Source organism: Leptonychotes weddellii, chromosome 9 (assembly GCF_054177405.1).
Source record: "Leptonychotes weddellii isolate Sample4059 chromosome 9, ASM5417740v2, whole genome shotgun sequence".
NCBI classification, from domain to species: domain Eukaryota; kingdom Metazoa; phylum Chordata; class Mammalia; order Carnivora; family Phocidae; genus Leptonychotes; species Leptonychotes weddellii.
In genome coordinates this window covers 59182734-59203088 of record NC_138377.1, presented here as the reverse complement: position 1 = coordinate 59203088, position 20355 = coordinate 59182734, and the positions used below count along the sequence as shown (strand labels likewise).

At 37.3% G+C, this 20355-nt stretch overlaps 1 pseudogene; it reads left to right on the top strand.

The window, feature by feature from the left end:
- Positions 1 to 477: 477 nt before the first annotated feature.
- Positions 478 to 1026, top strand: LOC102743553 (large ribosomal subunit protein uL22 pseudogene; annotated as a pseudogene).
- Positions 1027 to 20355: the final 19329 nt, after the last annotated feature.

The following is a 20355-nucleotide window of genomic DNA, read 5'->3' as shown; positions in this document are numbered from 1 at the left end:
AACATTATCGTTTTTAAAAAAGATTTATTTATTTATTCTAGAGATAGAGAGTGAACGTGCACAAGTGGAGGGAGGGGCAGAGGAAGAGCGAGAGGAGGGAGAATCTCAAGCAGACTCCCTGCTGAGCCTGCAGCCCTATGCAGGGTTTGATCCCACGAAAAATGAGATCATGAGCTGAACCAAAATCAAGAGCCGGACACTTAATTGACTGAGCCACCCAGATGCCCCTCAAACATTATCTTAAAATTATCTTTATAACACTGGTATGAGAATTACTTAACAGCCATGAGCTTTGAGATATAATAACAAGAAAAAAAATACAAACGTTCATCCTGTCCCAATATAACTATTTCATTAAAAGATCCTTTTATTATGATCATGACTAAATACCATCATATATAGTCCACCACCTCTCTACCTTACACCAAGACTGTAGGTCTTGCTCTTCCCATAAGCAGCCTGAGGTGATCTCTGAAAATGGTTCGCTACTCACTTGACCCAGAAAGCCCTATAAAATCATGCAAGTCAAAAGGTTCAAATCTTTGTGTTCACCTTAAGAACACATGTGAAACTGTCCAGGCCATCAACGGTATGCAGATCCGAAAAGCCACCAAGTATCTGAAGGATGTCACTTTGCAGAAGCCATGTGTGCCATTCCGTTGCTACAATGGTAGGGTTGGTAGGTGTCCCCAGACCAAACAGTGGGGCTGGATGCAGGGGTGGCCCAAAGAGTGCTGAATTTTTACTGTACATGCTTAAAAATGCAGAGAGTCATGCTGAACTTGAGGGTTTAGATGTAGATTCTCTGGTCATTGAGCACATCCAGGTGAACAAAGCCCCCAAGATGTGGCGTAGAACTTACAGGGCTCATGGTCAAATTAACCCTACATGAGCTCTCCCTGCCACACTGAGATGCTCCTTACTGAAAAAGAGTAGACTGTCCCTAAGCCAGAAGAGGAGGTTGCACAGAAGACAAAGATATCCTGGAAGAAACTGAAGAAACAAAAACTTCTGACCTGGGAGTAAATTCTGCATAAAATAAATGCAAATAAAAGTAAAAAAAAAGTAGGTCTTCTTAGAGAACATCCGCAAAAGTGAAGTTTTGAAACTATTTTTAATATTCCCCCATGCAATCTGCAGGAATGACTAATAACTGTACTTAAATCCAAAGTTTGAGAGTTCTAAAATCTAATATTGCTACATATGCCTTCTATTGTTTACTTACAATTGCATAGGTTTTGAAACCAACAGACCTGAGTGGGGAATCCCAGGTTGACACTTACTAACTGTGTGGCCTTGGACTTGTTACTGAGCCTTTCTGAGGCCATTTCTTCATCTGCAAAATGATGATTATAACATCCACCTTGCAGAACTATGCTAGGGCATAGAGATGTCATCTGATACAGTATCTCATAGATGGTATTGGTAACTATTATTATTTTTGTTATCTAGATGACTAAATTCCCCTTATTGCTCAATAATCTTTGATACAGAAATCCATTTCTTTACTCTTTAAGAACTAAAAATTAAGTACACTGCAACAGAAAGGTATATCACTTATCAGATATGAAAAACATGAGCTCTTCATAAGGCAGCCAAGATCACAAGAAGATAAGATCTTCTAAATCTGTTCACCTACTGACATATGTGTACATCTGTCAGTATATCACCAGATCTAAAACCAATTTAGTGTTCTCCCTAATATTTACAAAATAATTTTATTAGGTCTTTTTTTTTTACCAATTTGATTTTATTTTAAATTTTTTAAATTTTTATTATTTAATTTTTAAATTTAAAATAATTGAATTTTACCAATTCAACCAAATAGAAATATATAAAGAAAAATGCATAGTCTTCCCTTTCACCCCATTCAAACCATTTCCCCTGAAAAACTCAGTACTCCGTTTGATATTTGTCTTTCCACATATTTTCCTACGATTATACTAGTATCTAAATTTGTCAACCATAACACCATCACTGTAGCAACAAAGTACCTTGGAAATGTCAACTTCTGTTGTTCTCTTGTGTGTGAGCACTCTCTCTAGCCACACCTCAACAATGATATGCCATGACTGGATAAAGGGACTCTTACTAAAAAAAAATCTTAAATACTCACAGGAACTGGTTGGATTTCTGCAAATGGGGTTCTATTCACTGAAGAGATGGCCAGTGTAGCCCACTGATTAGGTGTTACTTACTCTCCAAATTAGGACACCCATGAGAGCGAAAGGGCACACTCTTAATAGTTATACTGGATTACAGGCCTAAGCCAGGACTGCCCTATGCTATCTGGGATACACTGTCTCCCTACATTTAATTCACACTGACACCTCTGTCTTTTTCTCAATCTCCCTCAAAACATGGCTTTAATGATGTTATATCCATCTCAAAACTCTTTGATGACTCCCCACTTTCTAGAACATTTCTAAAATTCTTTGTCTCAGAATAGTAATGCTCCTAGTAGCATTTTCTTTCTTTCTCTTTTCTTTCTTTTTTTTTTTTTTTTTTACTTAGAAGGGCAAATTTGCAGCCTGCAGATGCAGATCTGTCTCCCTACTGTCTTCACACTACAATATATTCATATGACCACCCCTGGCCTCTGAAGGCATCTGAATTTAGAATCCCTGCTAATTTAATATGCCCAAACTTATTTAATAACAAAATCCTCCTCTCCCACATCCTGACCCCATCCCAGTGTGTATGACTTCCAACTAAGTTGTTAGCTCCCTATTGTCTTTATATATGCTATCTTCAGAATAGATTCTCAATAACTATGTATTGAGAGGAAGGGAAGGGGAGAGGAGGGAAGGGGAGGGGAGGGGAGGGGAAGGAAGGAAGGAATTTATCTGATTAAGTCAATAATTGCTTCCCATGTGTTCCTGCTTAATATGTTGTCTGAAGTCAGCCTGACTATTGCAGATCTGTGGATACTGGTGATACAAAGGTTATAAAAGTTTCCAACTTCTCCATATATTTCTCTTGTCACTGGAATTACTAATGGGGTAAATAATAAAAGTGTAAGAGTTCTGTCCTTAGTGACCCCGATTTGAATAGGACAATTAAAGGCCCTATTTGGGCAGGAAAGCCTTTTCCTCTAGTGCTTTTCCATGAGTACCAGTTAGTTGTAAAATGATAAGGAGAGAGCCTAAAGGTATGCCATAGAAAATGAGCAAGCCCAGTGGTTGGGAAGCTGTTCAGAAGTGTAGAAGGCACTATGAGATACAATATTAAGGAGTGAGTAATGGGACCCCTTGAAAAACTATCAGAGGTACTTCTATAGTTGCTTAAGACCAGTTATTTTGAGTTATGAATTTTGTCATCAAAATTTTCATCATTGTGTTTGGGAACAAAAAATGCCAGGAATTTCTTCAAATGTTCTAGAAAATATGATTTGGGGACACACTAAAATGTCAATCCTACTGCTCACTGCTATTGAATAGTTAGTGGTAGGATGGGGTCCCTAAAATATAGTTAGGTGTAGCTGTCTTCCCTGAAGCCTCATAACTGAATTAGCTAGGCAACCAAGAGGAAATTTTGGGGAATATAAAAGCAATACATTGGGATAATGGTACAGTAAGAAAGATGGGGTATACATTGAGATCTGCTGGTCTTAGAAAAGTTACAATAGTCAGAAAAAGAAAACTGATGACAGTGATGATGATAATGATGGTGGTGGTGGTGATCATAATAATGTAATGATGATTTGGTAAGGTGAAAGAAGCATATAACCAAAAGTGAGAATGCCTGGGTACTAGCTCAGCTCTGCTATGTACCTGCTCCATGGCTTTGAACAAATCACTTAATTACTCTAAGACATTGCTTTCTCATCTCTATGATGGGAAAATTAATACTTCCCTGTGTGTCTCTTAAGATTATTATATAGGCAAAGCAAGAAATAGATGGAATCACTCTGTAATCGGCAATGTGCTTAAATAATTAATGTGCAGATTTGCTCAATTGCCTTTGCCAACCAAGTTATCCTGGGGAATTGCTAGCCAGGTTGCTAGCTTTCAGATGGGATCCTGTGAGGCGAAAAAGCCCACGTGCAGAGTCTGTTGAACTCTGGGAGCTTTGCATGAAAAAATGCAACCAAATATGTGAAGTTTTAATAAATCTAAGGTTTGCTGTCCTAATTAAATCAATCCTTTTTTAAAAAATGAAGTATAGTTGATATACAATATTATATTAGTTCCAGGTAAATAACACAGTTATTCAACTTTTATATATATTAGAAAATGATCACCACAATAAGTATAGTTACTATCTGTTATCATACAAAATTACTACAATATTATTGACTATATTCCATATGCTGTGCTTTATATCACCATGACTTTTTTATTTTATAACTCAAATTCTGCACCTCTTAATCCCCTTTACCTATTTCACCCACCCCTTCACCCCTCTCCTCCTGGCAAACACCAAGTTTGTTCTCTGTAAGGAGTCTGTTTGTTCATTTGTTGTTTAGGTTCCATGTATAAGTGAAATCATATGGTATCTGTCTTTCTCTGACTTATTTCACTTAGCATAATACCCTCTAGGTGCATCCATGTTGTCAGAAATGGCAAGATTTCATTCTTTTTTTACGACTGAGCAGTAGTTCATTGTATACATACACCATATCTTCTTTATCCATTCATCTATTGATGGATACTTGGGCTGCTTCCATAATTTGGCTATTGTAAATAATGATGCAGTAAACATAGGGATGCATATATCTTTTCAAATTAGTGTCTTCATATTCTTTGGGTAAATACTCAGTAGTGTGATTACTGGATCATAGGGTAGTTCTATTTTTAGTTTTTTGAAGAACCTCCATAGGTCTTCCACAGTAGCTGCACCAGTTTGCATTCCCACAAACAGTGCATGAGGGCTCCTTTTTTCTCCACATCCTCCCCAACACTTGTTGTTTCTTGTGTTTTTTATTTTAGCCATTCTGACAGGTGTGAGGTGATATCTCACTGTGGTTTTTATTTTTATTTGCATTTCCCTGATGATGAGTGACGTTGGCCATCTGTATGTATGCCCACTTTTTAATTGAATTGTTTACTCTTTTGGTATTGAGTTGTATGAGTTCTTTATATATTTTGGATATTAACTCTTTATAGATATACCATTTGCAAACATCTGATCCCATTCAGTAGGTTGCCTTTTTGGTTTGTTGATGGTTTCCTTTGCTGTGCAAAAATTTTTTAGTTTGATGTAATCCCAATTGCTTATTTTTGCTTTTATTTCCCTTGCCTCAGTAGATAGATCCAAAAAAAAAAAAAAATGTTGCTAAGACCTGTGAATGTAAATCTTTTTATACAAAATTTTTAAATAACACATTTTTATGGCATTTGCATTTTCAAAGTGTTTTCTAAAATAGTTGACCCATAATAGAAAAGAGGTATTCTGCTATATACTTTAGGATGAAAGGGGAAATACTATACGTTTGAAGGAGTGTTGACTGGCACGTAGAAAAATCTAAATTCTAGTCCATCGTCATCCCAAGGCTCTGAGCAAGGACCATAGTGACCTCATATGTCAATTGAGGATGTAGAACAAGATGATGTCCAGTCTCCTTCCCAGCTCTAATATTTGATAATTTCTATGAAATTACCTATGCTTTCCCCACGTTACCAGATGAAGTGACATTGAATGGCATTCTCTTTTCAGCCAGCTTTGCTGTCGACTCTGCTAGCATTGGTTCTCCTAATATCGATGGGATGTGACATACAAAGAAGAAATGGAGAAATGTGCTTTGAAAACATTTCTATTTCAAACAAGAAAATTTCTGTTTACACTTTGCATGCAATTTGCAAGATGTAAATGTCAAAGCAAGAGCCTGATAAAGTTAACGCACAAGTAGTTGGGTTAAACTGAGAACCAGACGTGAATTTGGCCATCACACTAGTGAATGGGCCACCACACACAGGCTGGATCTGAGCTCTCCAGCTCACAAATGGTTGAAGACAATCTATAAGACAGGGATAATATTGGGAGTCAGCACCTATCACTGAAGACCAACCAACTGTCCATAAAAATCTAGGCTTTCTTGGGGCACCTGGGTGGCTCAGTCAGTTAAGTGTCTGCGTTCGGCTCAGGTCATGATCCTAGGGTCCTGGGATTGAGCCCCACATCGGGCTCTCTGCTTGGCGGGGAGTCTGTTTCTCCCTCTGCCCCTCACCCCACTTGTGTTCTCTCTCACTTTGTCTCTTTCTCAAATAAATAAATAAAATGTTAAAAAAAAAAATCTAGGCTTTCTTAATGCACAGTTTCCTGACCTGAGTGAGTTCTTGCTTCTAAAGGTTGCAAGGATAGGATGTTAGAATTTACTGTAGATAATTCAAATGCTTTAGGGTTATGAAATAATTTTAGTTCATTATGCCACAATCATTACCTTAACACTGAAATACCCCTTTATAAGATCCCATAATGTTTGCCTGCCACTAATATTTTGTAGCATTTTGCAATTGCACTCTATGCTGCAGCCTTCCCCTTCATTAATCTTTCCTATTCCTTTTAGGCAATTTTGGAAATAAAGAAAAATTCCAAAGTTGAAAGAACTCTTGATTTGTTTCCTTACTTTCTACACCATACCTTTCAGAGAAGGAAATCTCTTAATCTTCCCCCATAACTTCCTCTAAGCTCTAACCAGTTATGTACAGGAAATGCTTTATATGTACTCTGATTCTCTCTTGCCATGAAAGAACTTTACCTCTCAGTTCTCAATATTCTATTATCAATACACACCCAAAGGAACTACTGAATAAGGGATTTGGTGGTTCTTGCTTGCCATGTCTTCAGTGTTGCTTTTATGAATCTAAGTTTTTGCACATATTCTCTCCAACTAGAATGCTCACCATTCTCTGACTCCATCCTTACTCCATCCACTCACCCATTCCTCTGACTCATCCTTACTCATCCTACAACATTTAATCCAAATATCCCCTTCTCCTGGAAGCTTTCTTTGACCAATACTACCCTTCACACACACATACACACACACAGACACACACGCAGTTAGATACTCTTTATCTCATCTCCCATAACAACCTTGACTTAATTCCTACTTATTACCACAGCACATTGTAATTGTTGGCTTATTTCTCCCTCCAAGTGTAGATAATAAAGCTCTTAGGGGCATGGATAATCTTATTAATGTCTGTATCTCTGTCACCTAGCATGGAACCTGGACTATAGAAAGTAGTCAAGAAATATTTAGTAAATGAATAAATGCATCCATCTCAAGCACGGGTCCCTCCCACTACTTCTCTAAAGCAATCTTTTTTGTTTCTGTATCAAAATTATGAAAATTTAACAGCCTCTTGATGACAATTTGGAAGCCTCACTAAGACCTCTCAGACAGCATTTCTCTTGTGTTTGAGAATGTGTCTGCTTTGCGTGACAGTCCAGATGTCAGCCTTTCCACATTTCCCCAGAAGTACCTTGAGTCGAATATGTCCCTCCCGTGTAGTTCCAAACCTTCTATCTGGGCAGGCAGCTCTGTTGTTAGCTAACTGTCGGCATTACACTGCTGTATTCATAAAGGATTGTCAGCATGGTGCAGTATTATTATGCGAGATCATTTGCTCACGTAAAGACATATTAAACCTAGCAGTTGCTTTGTCTCTTGTCAAGGGAACTGTGCACTGTTACATTAGAGATGAGAGTTTGCAATGTCAACCTGCTATTGCTGTTTTGCTACCCACTTCAGAGGAATCAACAATTTATGCTCTTTTCCTTGTTTCCCTTCTTTGGTAACAACTTAGCCACTATCCAAACAGGAATCTTATCAGTGCCAGAAATATAAAATAATATCCCATTGGGCAAGGGTCATTTCATGCAAGTTTCTCTCCTGAGGGCTTCAGTTCTGTGCTTTATCCTCAGTTCAGTAACTGGAGCACTGCCACTCCCGACCTTTACACCACCTACTACATGGGCTTCCAAACTGGCATTCAGAATTTCCCATTGTCTCATTTTGCCAGGATTTCACCAGGTTTCAGACAAATGCCCTCTCCGGCACATACTTTTTACTTGAATGACCACCTGTTTGTTGTTGAAACTTTCAGAAACCTGCTCTGCTGACCAGGCTAAGTCATTACCTACACGTGCAGTAGGATCCCCCTCCAGAACTGCACATACCCAATGGGCAGTCTATTTCCAAAGTTCTGCTCCTCCTAGTCGACCCCATTCTGTAGACGTTAAGTGTGCTATATCCTAAAACATGATACATGACATGATTTGCTATATAGGATGTTTCTACTTAAAAAAAGAAGATAGGATTACTGAAAGCAAAACAAAATCCAACTTCTTGCTTCTGTTTCTCCAAGATTTTCTTCCCTCTCTTCACTCCTTGTTTCCAAAATACCTACCAGAAAATGAAACAAAACAACATGAAGAAAAAGTTTAATGGCTCTTGGAGAAAGTTGGAGTCTCTGCAAGTAGAAGAAGGTGTTAATGTTAGCTTAATCATTGGCCAGGCCTAGTCTTTTTTAAGGCTTACTTTGGTAGCCTCTGTTATTACTAAGAAACAGCGTATTTTCAACACTACATTTTGCCTCAGCAGGTCCCTTTCAACAATATATTATGGCTCTGTTATAGACTGGCTAAATTGCATTAATCACTTTCTTCAAGATGTGGGTTTTAGCGGATAATACATTTTTAAGTTTGCTTTCCTGCAAGAGCTTTTTGACAAAAGGATAACCTGTAAAAAGTCATCCCTTTCCATTCTGAGTCCAACAACACAGCACATTCCACTTAACTTTCACTGTCTCATGCTCTCAGTTGCACACCTCCTTATTCCTTCCTGTCTTGCTCTTAGTCTCAGATTCCTTAAGGATTCAGCCAAGTATAATCTGTCTGACTAGCCATCTTTCTGTCTGTCTGCATTTTTAAGGTCTCAAGTAAATAGCATGATAGAGTGATTGTTTCATTCCTTTTTGGTTAAACTCATGAGAAGCTAGAATTTTATAGAAAATAAACTCTTGCCTCCACAAGGACATGTCTGACAAAGGTGGCTTTCAAAGACAAAAAATATGAAATATAAACCTGTTTTTCTTAATGAGGTCAGATAAATGTTCCCTTTGTCATCCCTCCAAAATATGTCTCAATTAGAAAAATCTTAAGCAATATGTGTTCATTTATAAAAATTAAAGTGTGACTATATGCATCTTGATCTAATCCTGCAGCCCAAATTCATCATTTGAAATATCTGTATTCTATTAATCCTGAGTTTCGAAGTTCTAAGTACAAGTTTGTATTTTCTGAAGAATTCTTAAAATTTTTGTTTAACAAAATTATTTGAACATCTATTCTCTTAAGGTTATTTTTCTTAGTTTCCCCCTTAGGCCCTCTGCTTTCTTTTTAAAATATCATGTAATGGGAAGCCTGGGTGGCTCAGTCGGTTAAGCGTCTGCCTTCGGCTCAGGTCATGATCCCGGGGTCCTGGGATCAAGTCCCACATTGGGCTCCTTGCTCAGCTGGGAGCCTGCTTCACCTTCTGCCTGCCACGCCCCCTGCTTGTGCTTGCTCTCTCTCGCTCTCTCTGACAGATAAATTAAAAATCTTTTAAAAAATTAAATTAAATTAAATATCATGTTATTTTTTAAAAAGTTATTCTTTTCCCATAACTACCATCATTTTTATGAAAAAAAAAAGCCACCTTTAAATGGTCTATTCCCATCCTTCTCTTGTCAGTTAACTTGCCCAAGTCCTGCAACCTTGGCTGATTACTGAATTGAATAATTAAGAGTTTGCTGGTAGCATGGTACCTGGTTATATTCAGTCCAGAAAGGAATTCCAAAGGCATCAGGGACAGACACAAGAGAAGGAGTTTGGATGTATACGGTGATAGAGAAAATGAGCAATGTATTACAATGAAAAATAAAACTTAACTGAGAATTTTATGCACCTTCTCTAAAACAGAGAGATTATAGGCATATGAGTCATAATTCAACAGGTAATGACAAAAATGGTATTTAAATATATACATTTTATTATTAAAGGGTGAAATTAATAAAGAAATGCAAATTGAAGCAACACTAAGATATAATTATTTTGTCTATCATATTGGGGGAAAAGATACTATGTAAACATTGGCGAGAGTGTGGAGAAACTATTGCTCTTATTTGCTGCAACTGGAAGTGCTAATTGGCAAACTTTTTAGAGGTCAATTTGAAAATACATATTTAAGTTCAAATACTGCATATCCTATGACTCAGCAATTTAATCTTTATAAGTGCACCATGCATGTAGACTAAGACATATATACAAAAATATTTGCTAAGTGAATGTTGAGCTTAACTCTGGAATCAGACAGACTTGGGTTGAAATCATAGCTCCATTACTTTCTAGCTATGTGAGCTTGGGCAAGTTACAGAGCATGTCTAGATTTCACTGCCTTCATCTATAGGATTATTTTGAGAATTAAATGAAATGATGTCTATAAAGTGTTACAAAATGCCTGGCACCTCATAAGTACTTAAGAGGTGTTTATTATTCTTTGTAGTGATGATACTATTATAAATATTATGCAGCATCATTTATAATAGCAAAGATCTAAAAACAACCCATCTATTAATTAGGGTATTAGTTAAGTAAGATAAGGTTCATTCAATGGAATACAACATAGTCATTAAAAAAAAAAAATCAAACTATATGGAAGTAGAGCTAAGATATACTCCGAAAAAAATCAAGTTTTGGTATTAATAGTATTATTCCACCTGTGTGAAAAGACACAATAATATATTTTTACTAGTATGTATTGAGAGAGAGAGGGAGAGAGATAATATGAACCAAAATATTAATATACTGGTTCTCCAAGGCTGGGAAGTGGAAAAATGGGGTACTTTAATTTTTTTCTCTATCATAAATTTTTGAAATATTTTGTTTTTACAGTGAGCATGTGTTACTTCTGTAATTAATAAAATTATTTTTGAAAGTAAAAATGAATACAAATGTAATATAATTATTTATACTGAACCTTAAATTAAAGAAAATAAGTTGTATATTCTTGCCAACTCTTAGTAAAGAGAGCTGTCTCAAGATAAAATGCTCAGGTATAAAAGGAGCTTTATTTTCTTCCCTCTGCCTTAGTTTAGGCCTACTAGCTTGTTTCAGTGTATTGAATATGGAGAGCATGGAAATAAAAAACCAGGGAAGATAGATCTATATAAAATACATAGAAATATTTTTAAATAATTCAATATGAGCAGACAGATCTAATTTTTTAAGCTAGCTACCTGTTTTCTACTCTTCAATTATATATATGAAGGATTATCCAGATCATTTCCATCCTCAGATTCCCAGAACCTAGTTTATAGAAAGTATTCAATAAATATTTGTTGAATGAATGAGTGAGGGTGGAGTCTTGGCTCTCAAACACACTTCTTTTAACTTCTGAGTAGCTGGACTTATGTGTCCTCTGTTGCCAAAACCAGACAACAAAGATATGTGGTAGATAGGGTAAAAAGAAATGAATCCAGAGGATCTCCTGGATGATCATGAGAGAGAACATACAGTCAGAGAACTTTAGAGCTAGAAAACAAAGATGAAGCTATCCAATCTAACTTCTATTTCTATGAGGAAACTGAGTCCCAGAGAAGGTGAGTCACCCCAGGTTGTCTGATCACTGGTTAGTGGCAGTCAGGACTTAACTCAGATCTTCCACTTCAATTCAATTTCCCTTCCCACCCAGGTGTTATTCCCAGGAGATGGGTATTACTTAGAGAAACTGGCATAGATTCTTTGTTCCTTATGAAGGAGGTGACAGTGGTGGTAAGAGAGACAAGTTCACTCCAGTTAAACTATATACTTTTAGAAGTTTATTTCATCTTAACCTAAATTGTTTTTTCCAAATTAATATTTACAGTGCAAATAGTAGACAATTGGAGCATCTCAACTCTACTATTACTGTGTCCTTTTAAAGATGTTTCTGCCTTTCCACCTTTCTTTTGATACATGATAAAAAATAGTGTAAACCAAGGCTGTTTGATGTCTTTGTGTTAACTTTGCCTAGGAAAAAAAATGAAAAAGGCAGGATACTTTCTCAAAACATAAACTAAATGAGAATACCATTATGAATTTGGAAGTAACAACCTCTTCTTTGAATGGATTCTTCAACTATCTTCTTCTGCCCATTCAAACAAATTCCTTCTCAGTTATTATTTAATAGCCCTCCTTCTGCGTTAGCTATGGCAGCACTTATCACAAGCGAGCTAAAATGTCAAAGCTAAAGAAAGGTAAATGGCTGAAAATGAAAGATCCAAGCAGAGGGGATACACAGTCAATGCCAACCAAGGAGAAAGTGGACTCTGAGCAGTAAAAGGAATTTTACTTAGCTGAATTTACTTAATGTGGCAGCAAATGTGAGCCTGGAATAATACATGAAATTTTTAGGAAATCCTATTAAAGAGCTGATATTTTATGAGTGGTATTTTCCGTTAGATTCTAGTCCATCCGAATTTAAGCAGGCAGAAGGGTGATTGATTCAACAGTGTATCTTTTACTTACTCCAGTCCCAGTTAAGTTTTTCCCCCTATTACCATGTTACACAAGGGCAACCCCACACTGGCAGTTGGTTGTTAATTACATTTGATGTGCAGTAACACAAGCGAGCTAATTAACTTGCATCAAAAAAGCTTTATTTACTGTGACAAATTAAACAAACTCATAAAGTGTTCAGCCACAATGGCTCTCAATTATCATGCAGTCCAAGTAATGTGGTGCAAACATATTCCCAGGCCTCTCTCAGGTATCACTTCAGTCTCGCAGCCCTTCTGCACATGTACAATATAAATGGATCTTTTTAATGAATAGAACTGAAAGTCAACTGCTCTTTGTTTTACTTTGTTTTGCGTATGTGTGTGTTGAGTGTGTATTTGTCCTATAAGGTATGGCTGGATACGTTGGTCATATTCAATTTCTTAATCCTTGCTTACTTCACAGTTCAACAGTTTTCCTGGCCTTTAATCAGAGAATTGCCATAAAACAAAAAAGAAAAATATTTTTGTTCCAAAGTCCATGCTCTGTGTTAAGCATGATTATCTAAAACTGGTCATCTTCAGGCTCTTCTTCTAGACAGTGTTGACTCTTATTTTTAGAGAGAGCATGGGGGGAGGGGCAGAGAGAATCTTAAGCAGGCTCCATGCCCAATGCAGAGTCCGACGCAGGACCTGATTCCATGACGCTGAGATCATGACCTGAGCTGAAATCAAGAGTCAGCTGCTTACCCAAGTGAGTCACCCACGTGCCCCAGTGTTGACTCTTTAATAGAAATATCACTACCCCCTGATGACTCACATACAGGAGGTATATAACAGTGCCTTTCTCTTTTGGTAGAGTTAAAGGATGAGATTTGCATCCTCAGCCAACAGAAAGCACCAGCAGAACAACTGCTTGTCTTTCAAGCAACTTTTCTAGCTTTGAAAAAAACTGGTTATAATTTCTACCATTCTTTGCAAAACAGAGTTAAAATTCACTGCCTGGGCTAAGTATTTGGGAAAATACATTACCCTTCTACTTAGTTCATTAGTAAGGTAATGATTTGAGGTTGGGAGCACAGTAAGATGGAAGAAACACTGAACTTGAATCCAGATGAAGAAGAATAATAGCAACTAGCTCATGAAGCTAATAAGTGGCAAAACCAGGACTGTCTAACTCAAAAGCTTGTTCTCAATTACTGTCAACAAAGAGGCTTTAGCCAAGTTACTGAACTTGCCTTTCCTTATCTGCCAAGTAGAGATAACATGAGAATGTTTATAAAGGGGACGTATGATAAATGAAACTGCAAACTGTTAATATCATAATGAATATTTGTTGATTGGCTTCACCAAAAAAGTCCATAATGGAAGTCTCCCAACATTCACCTTTTACTAGTAGAGTTCCATACCTACAGGCCAACAAATGACCAGGGAAAAGAAATTTCTTGGAGGACAAGTTTCCTCATCTACATGACAACTTAGAATACCAATATGTCTTGAATGTATTGAAGAGATTGTTATTCTGAGCATTCTGAGAGGAGAAGCACTGAGAAATAGGAAACAAGGTCTAGGGAAACTGCTTACTCTTTAATAACCCCACCAGTATTTCTGAAAGGGAGCCATCTTTGAGTCCCTCACAGAACCCTCCAAGAGAAATAAAGGCAAAAGATAGCCTTAGAATTGATTCTCTTTTAAAACTGAATCAGAAAACAAATGAAAATTTTTAAAAAACTGATTCAGAAAAAAATGAAAATTAAAAAACCGAATCAGAAAAAAATAAAAAATAAAAAATAAAATAAAATAAAACTGAATCAGAGTGTGGCCTCCACAAATTTAGCCCAGCAGTCATACTTGCTCATTTCCCAATTAAACTTCAATCCATACGGAAGTCATGCTTCCCAGAGATGGATGGGAAGGCACCCCTCAAGACAGGATGTACTAGTCCTCACCTTTTGACTCCTGACATTTATGAATAAGCTGCAGTTTACAGCTGAGGTCCAGAGTCACTCTGTGCCTGAAGGACTTCCATCCTCCTTCTACCTAATCAGTGTTTTTGTCTTCTGGACAGACATCAAGTTCAGACAAAAAAGGCTCACCAATATTGCATTGTATTTGGCAATAGGTCACAGCAGGGTCTGGTAAAGAAATCACAGCAGGAAACGCGGCTGAGTGTGGGCATAACAAAGTGTCCTTTATTTACAGGAGCATAACCTGTAATATGCAATTTCAACATTGAGGTACACCATAGTGAGTCTAAAAGACTGCTGATTCTCTAATGAAAACTTTGAGTGATTCCAAAGGTCTAGGGTCTTGTGCACTGGGTAATTATTATGTACTAACAAGGCAATGTGATTATTCCACCTTGGAATATTCACATAAATCAATGGCACACTTCTACCTCTGCCAACATTTCCTGTCCAGGGCACTATAGTTCACAACTGTCACATAGGTCTCCGAACTGAAAGAATGACAAAAGACTGAACAATTTTATTTTTCACTTACTGGCTTCTTCATAAACTACATCTCACTTAAATGGCTCTCAAAGACCTATATTTCACAAGCAGAATCCATTTGCCTCCTCCTCCCTCAGGACAATTATGAAATAAAATGAAAACAAAGACTCAAAACAGAAATAAAGCCTGAAATAAATCATTTGGGCAAATGGAGAGATACAACTAGTAATATTGAAAATCTTACAGCCTAGTCTACAAGGAACAATCTTATAGTTTTCGATCCCATCAGGAAAGACAGGCACATAAGAGGCTGACCAATTTATTATAAACAGGTCTTTTTATGCGGGACTGATTGCAGAGATGTTACTATAACGGAGAATTCTGAAGAGGACATTAAAATACAGCTACAATGCCAAATGGAATAGTTGATTTTTTAGAGCTTTATTCAGACTGAGCTTCTGCGTATGGAAGTATCCATGGGTGGCCATTAAATCAAACTGAGCATCTTACAAGCCTATTCATATTGACCAGAATATGGTGGCTCATTTAACCAATTCTGCAAGTGCATATTGCAGAGAGCTAGAGGGGATGTAAAGACCCTTCTAACACTGTACAGAGCTCTCCTTGATTACAATGCTCCCTGTGGGACCACAAGAGTTACTCACCACTCCCCAGCCCCCATTTTTCATGTTAAGAAATTCTGAACCAAGCAAGTGACACTGCGTTCCTTTCTGCTTGGATCACTTCAGTGAGATTCAAAGTTAGTCAAATCAACACCAGCTTGTAATTTCCCTCTTGTATTTTAGGGGAGAAAACTGCAAGAAGACCCACAATTCTGATTCTGCCTTGCTTTTTGGCAAAAAAACTTGCTAGACTCTATTGTGAAGAAGTACCTTGAGCTGCAGTCGACATTCCAACTTCTCAGGGTCGGGGTTTGAAAAAAAGAACTACATGACTTCACGGATTTTTTGAACCATAAGAGTCTATAAGACTTTCCACTATTGATGAAACAGGAGACGTCCATGTTCCTTTTCTTACAAAATTCCAAATTTCCAAATTAGGTGATTCTCCTAGTCTGAAATATCTTTGAGGATCAGAATAAGGCTCTTACCTCTCTCATTTTCTCATCTTAATGGGCTATGATATATCAGTCTACAATTACAATTGTAATTGTATTTCAGGGAAGTCTATGGAGTAGGCAAGGAAATAAATAGCTTGTTTATTTTAAGGACATTCTAGAACTTAGAAGCTTATTTTTTTTTAAAGGGAGGCTCCTTTTTTTTTTTAAGTTTTATTTATTTATTTGACAGAGACAGCGAGAGAGGGAACACAAGCAGGGGGAGTGGGAGAGGTAGAAGCAGGCTCCCCGCTGAGCAGGGAGCCCGATGTGGGGCTCAATCCCAGGACCGTGGAATCATGACCTGAGCCGAAGGCAGACGCTTAATGACTGAGCCACCCAGGCGCCCCTAGAACTTAGAAGTTTAATGGAGTATTGGGATCCAGTCTCCATCAAAGGACCACAGTGAGAGAACATAAACTCATTCCATGCCTGCTGTCACTACTGAATTCATCTTGGGAGAGGTCTTTGAATATTTTCATGAGAGCCAAGTTTTCATATATAGAGGATGGATTTTCTACAAGAATTTTAATTCATTGATTATCATTTTTAATGAATTAGGTAATGAATCAATTGTCCCGGAGAATATTATTTTTATTTGGGAAAAAAAAAGAGAGATAGGACTATAATATTCTAGTGCTAATTTTCTTATGCGGTTTTAGAAATGATTCTGAAAGCAGTATGAAAACTTGCTTGAGAAAAAAATGTTATGCACCCACACAAAATGTCTGCTTCTTTGAAACACACTCATTTAAGGTCTTATATACTTATTAAAAATTGGCCAGTGCCCAGATGGCAGAATGGTTTACAACATGCAAGAAATATTGATTGTGCACCTGCTACATGGCATCCAGACACTGTGTTACACTGGGGATCCAAGCATGATCAATATATATCAAGAGGATTATAATATAGCGAGAAGAAAGCTATGGAAACAAACAATATCATAATGTGGTTGATATGGGAGAGTTGTACAAAGTGTAGAGAGTGCTGAATAATAACTGCTAACATTTACATAGCGCTTTCTATGTGTCAGCCTCATACTAAATAAATTAACTCATTGAATACTCATAGCAACCATATAAGGTCAGCATTATGCATATGAAAGAGGCAAGAAGTGTTGTCTGAGGAGCAACATTCAAGCTGAGGCATGGTGAGTTGAGTTGGTGGAACATAACTGAGAAATACAATATATCATAAATGGTGAGTAAAGTGCTGGGTAGTGAGTAAATGGGGTGGGAGCCAGAACGGGGCTGGGTATATATTTTACCTATCTATCTATCTATAATGTGATATATATATATATATATATAAAGGGTCAGGTCATCGAGGGTCTTGAGTGACACCCAAAAGAGGTTAGGATTATCATGTAGATAATGGGAACTCTTAGAGAATTGTGAACATTTATTCGAGCCAAATCCCACCTCAATAGCCAACCAACTAATGGGGGAGACTTACAAAGACAAAGGTAAGAATTAAGTGCTGAAATTGTCCATCGAGGCATCAACAAAATGGAGTTAGCCTGAAAGACCTCTGAACACAAGTGTTTGCTTAGAAGAACATAATGAATACCTGGAGGCTTGGCTCTCCTGGGAATCTAAGATAGTCCATTTAATTCTCCCAAGAGAGCCAGGCAACGTGGCCTTTGACCTAGCTTCAGCACTCTACTGAAGGCTCTTGGCCCTAACCATGGAACTAATTCTACTCGGAACCAAAGCTTGTTTGTACAGTTAAATGAATAAATGTTTTTAAACCTAGACTCTGACTTCTTACCAGTCTGTGCTGCTAAAATACCAAAGAATAATTATAATAGGATTTCTAGTCAACAATTTTTTTGGTCTGCTGTAACATTTAAATTAGACTAAATTCAGCTGTTTGAGTGCCCTCTGACAATATTTTTTCTCTCAACTCCATGTCTGTTTTATCACTCCTTACTCACTTGACCTAATCGGCACCATTCTGCACTCTAAAATGTTTATCCTGTTAAATGAATTTTTAATCTAACTTTTATAGCATTCAATTTCAGTTTTATCAGCCATCCACAGTGTAATATCTAATGTTTTAAAATAATCTAGACAGTTTAAAAAAAAAAGCAGGGGGAGGGGGATGAATTGCCGTGTTATGAAGCAAATGATTAATTAAAGCAAATTAGATTCTGGCAGCTCTTGCTATCATTATCATGTGTTCCCCAACTCGACTAATAAATCTTTGTTGAGAATGTGTGCTTTCACAAGGTTCAAAAGTCACCTGGGAAAGGACATTATTTTGTATTGCTGTTAGTTTTATATTCTATTACCCTATGGAATCACAACTAATATTTTTCAGACATTTAGAGTACATTCAGGAGTCTCACTTTGCTCACTATTCAAAGGGAGGTTTGAGAGTGGGGTGTGGGGGGGGAACCCAGTAATTTCTCTATCTACTAGAGTAAATTACAATTAACCGATACAGCTAATATGTCGGCAAATGCTAGAAAATCTAAAATACGCGACCCTGAGTGCCTGTCGAATAATACCGTCCTGGCTGTGGCACGGTCCTGGTATTTCAGCAGCTGCAAACATTCTCTAAATCATACAGCACAGCGAGAACAGCATAGCTCTCCTCTGTCTCAGAGATTTGCCTTCTTTCCTTTCCTAGTATCTGGCACTTCACATTGAGGAAAGTAACAATGCCGAGGAAAACAGCTCTAAGTCCAACCCAATGCTGCTGCCATGCAAACTAGACAGTCTGTGTTGTTTCTGAAGGCACAGAAGGGAGATATTGAAAGCTATTTCAAGAAAGGGACCACATACTTGCCTTTATTTAGACTGCTCAAAGTGTTGTCACTTAAATCAACCTTTAATAATTTTTTTCTAAAATCAACTGTTGCATTTTTCAAACTTAAACTCTTTATTGCCTAATTCTTAATGTTTTAAAGTGTATTTCCTACAACTTTCCCATTTGCTTTACCTGAAGTTTAGCCAGGCAAATGCCAGTGTAAACCATAAGCTCGGTTCTTTGCGGTCTCCAGTCATCAGCGTGTCACGTTGTCTTAAAACTTATCAGGAGAAGGTGCAGATTTATTTGAAGTCTATGATATTGTAACAGGAAAAAAAAAAACAGTTTTGAAACAATAATTTAAATACCAGGAACAAATTTATCTTATTATCTTATCTATTTGTTAAATAAGGGGGAGGAATGGAACATAATCCCCAAAAGTGAAATTTTAGATTATAATAAATAATCACATGCAATTAAATATTTGTATTGGTTTAGAAATAGTGCAACCCATAAAACTCTGAGATAGGGTCAAATAAAACTAATGTTACTCCAGACAATCCTATTACGTTTAACCTCTACCTCCTCCCATAGCTTTGTAATAATTTGCATGCCTAAGTGAGTTGGGTATGCCTATAAAAAAAAACAAAAAAACAAAAAAACTACACATTTAAGTATGTACATATAGGTATTCATTTTTTGTTCCTTTAAACTGCAGATTATGAAGTGAGCTATGATTACCCATCAAAGTAATTTCCTCTACCCACTCCCTCTATCATCCTCCCACTCTCCACATTTGAACATGGTTCTCTTTTCCTTGGGGCTCTTTTCCTTCTCTCTGCAGCACAGCTTCCTGGTGCCTCCGCAGCCTGGAAAACAGCCTACAGTGCTGCTCAGTATGGCAGCACATCCCCATGGCCTGGGTGTTTTCTCAGACAGTTTTAAAATGATCCAGTATTGCATGAGTTAAAAAAAATTCCCCCTGGAAAAGCTAATTATTGCATGCAGATACTTCTTTGTGTGATCAAGGAGGGGACAATTTAATAGGCTCTGTAATACAACCAAGAACAAAATTGCTTTAAAGGAAGTCTCTTGTTGAGTGACAACTCTGTTGCCTGAGCCAATTAGGTCCCAATAAAGAGTGTTGAATTGGCTCCTGCTTTCTCATTAATTATGTTCTGTCACAGACATGGGGCTTGATTTAGCAATTTTGTATTACATTAAGATACTGAAAGGCCGGGAACAAATGGCTCACTCTGATAATAGGCATTCTCTACACGGTGTGACATTTACTATCCAGCTGTCCGTAAGGCAGCCTAGCACTTCAGTTCAGGGGTTTATTTGTCATTGCTTCAAAGGGACACTCAGCTTTTCACAAAAAAAGAAACAGAGAGGCTAATAGATAGGACAAAATGTACTGCTGATATGCTTTATTAGAGATAGGATGCTAGGGTTTTGCTAACAAGCTCATCCGTTGGGACTCAGCCGAGTTTGCTGCCAATCATCCTACACACAAAGGCACACTAGTTAACAAGGAGAAATGAATTACAGACACTTATTCTGC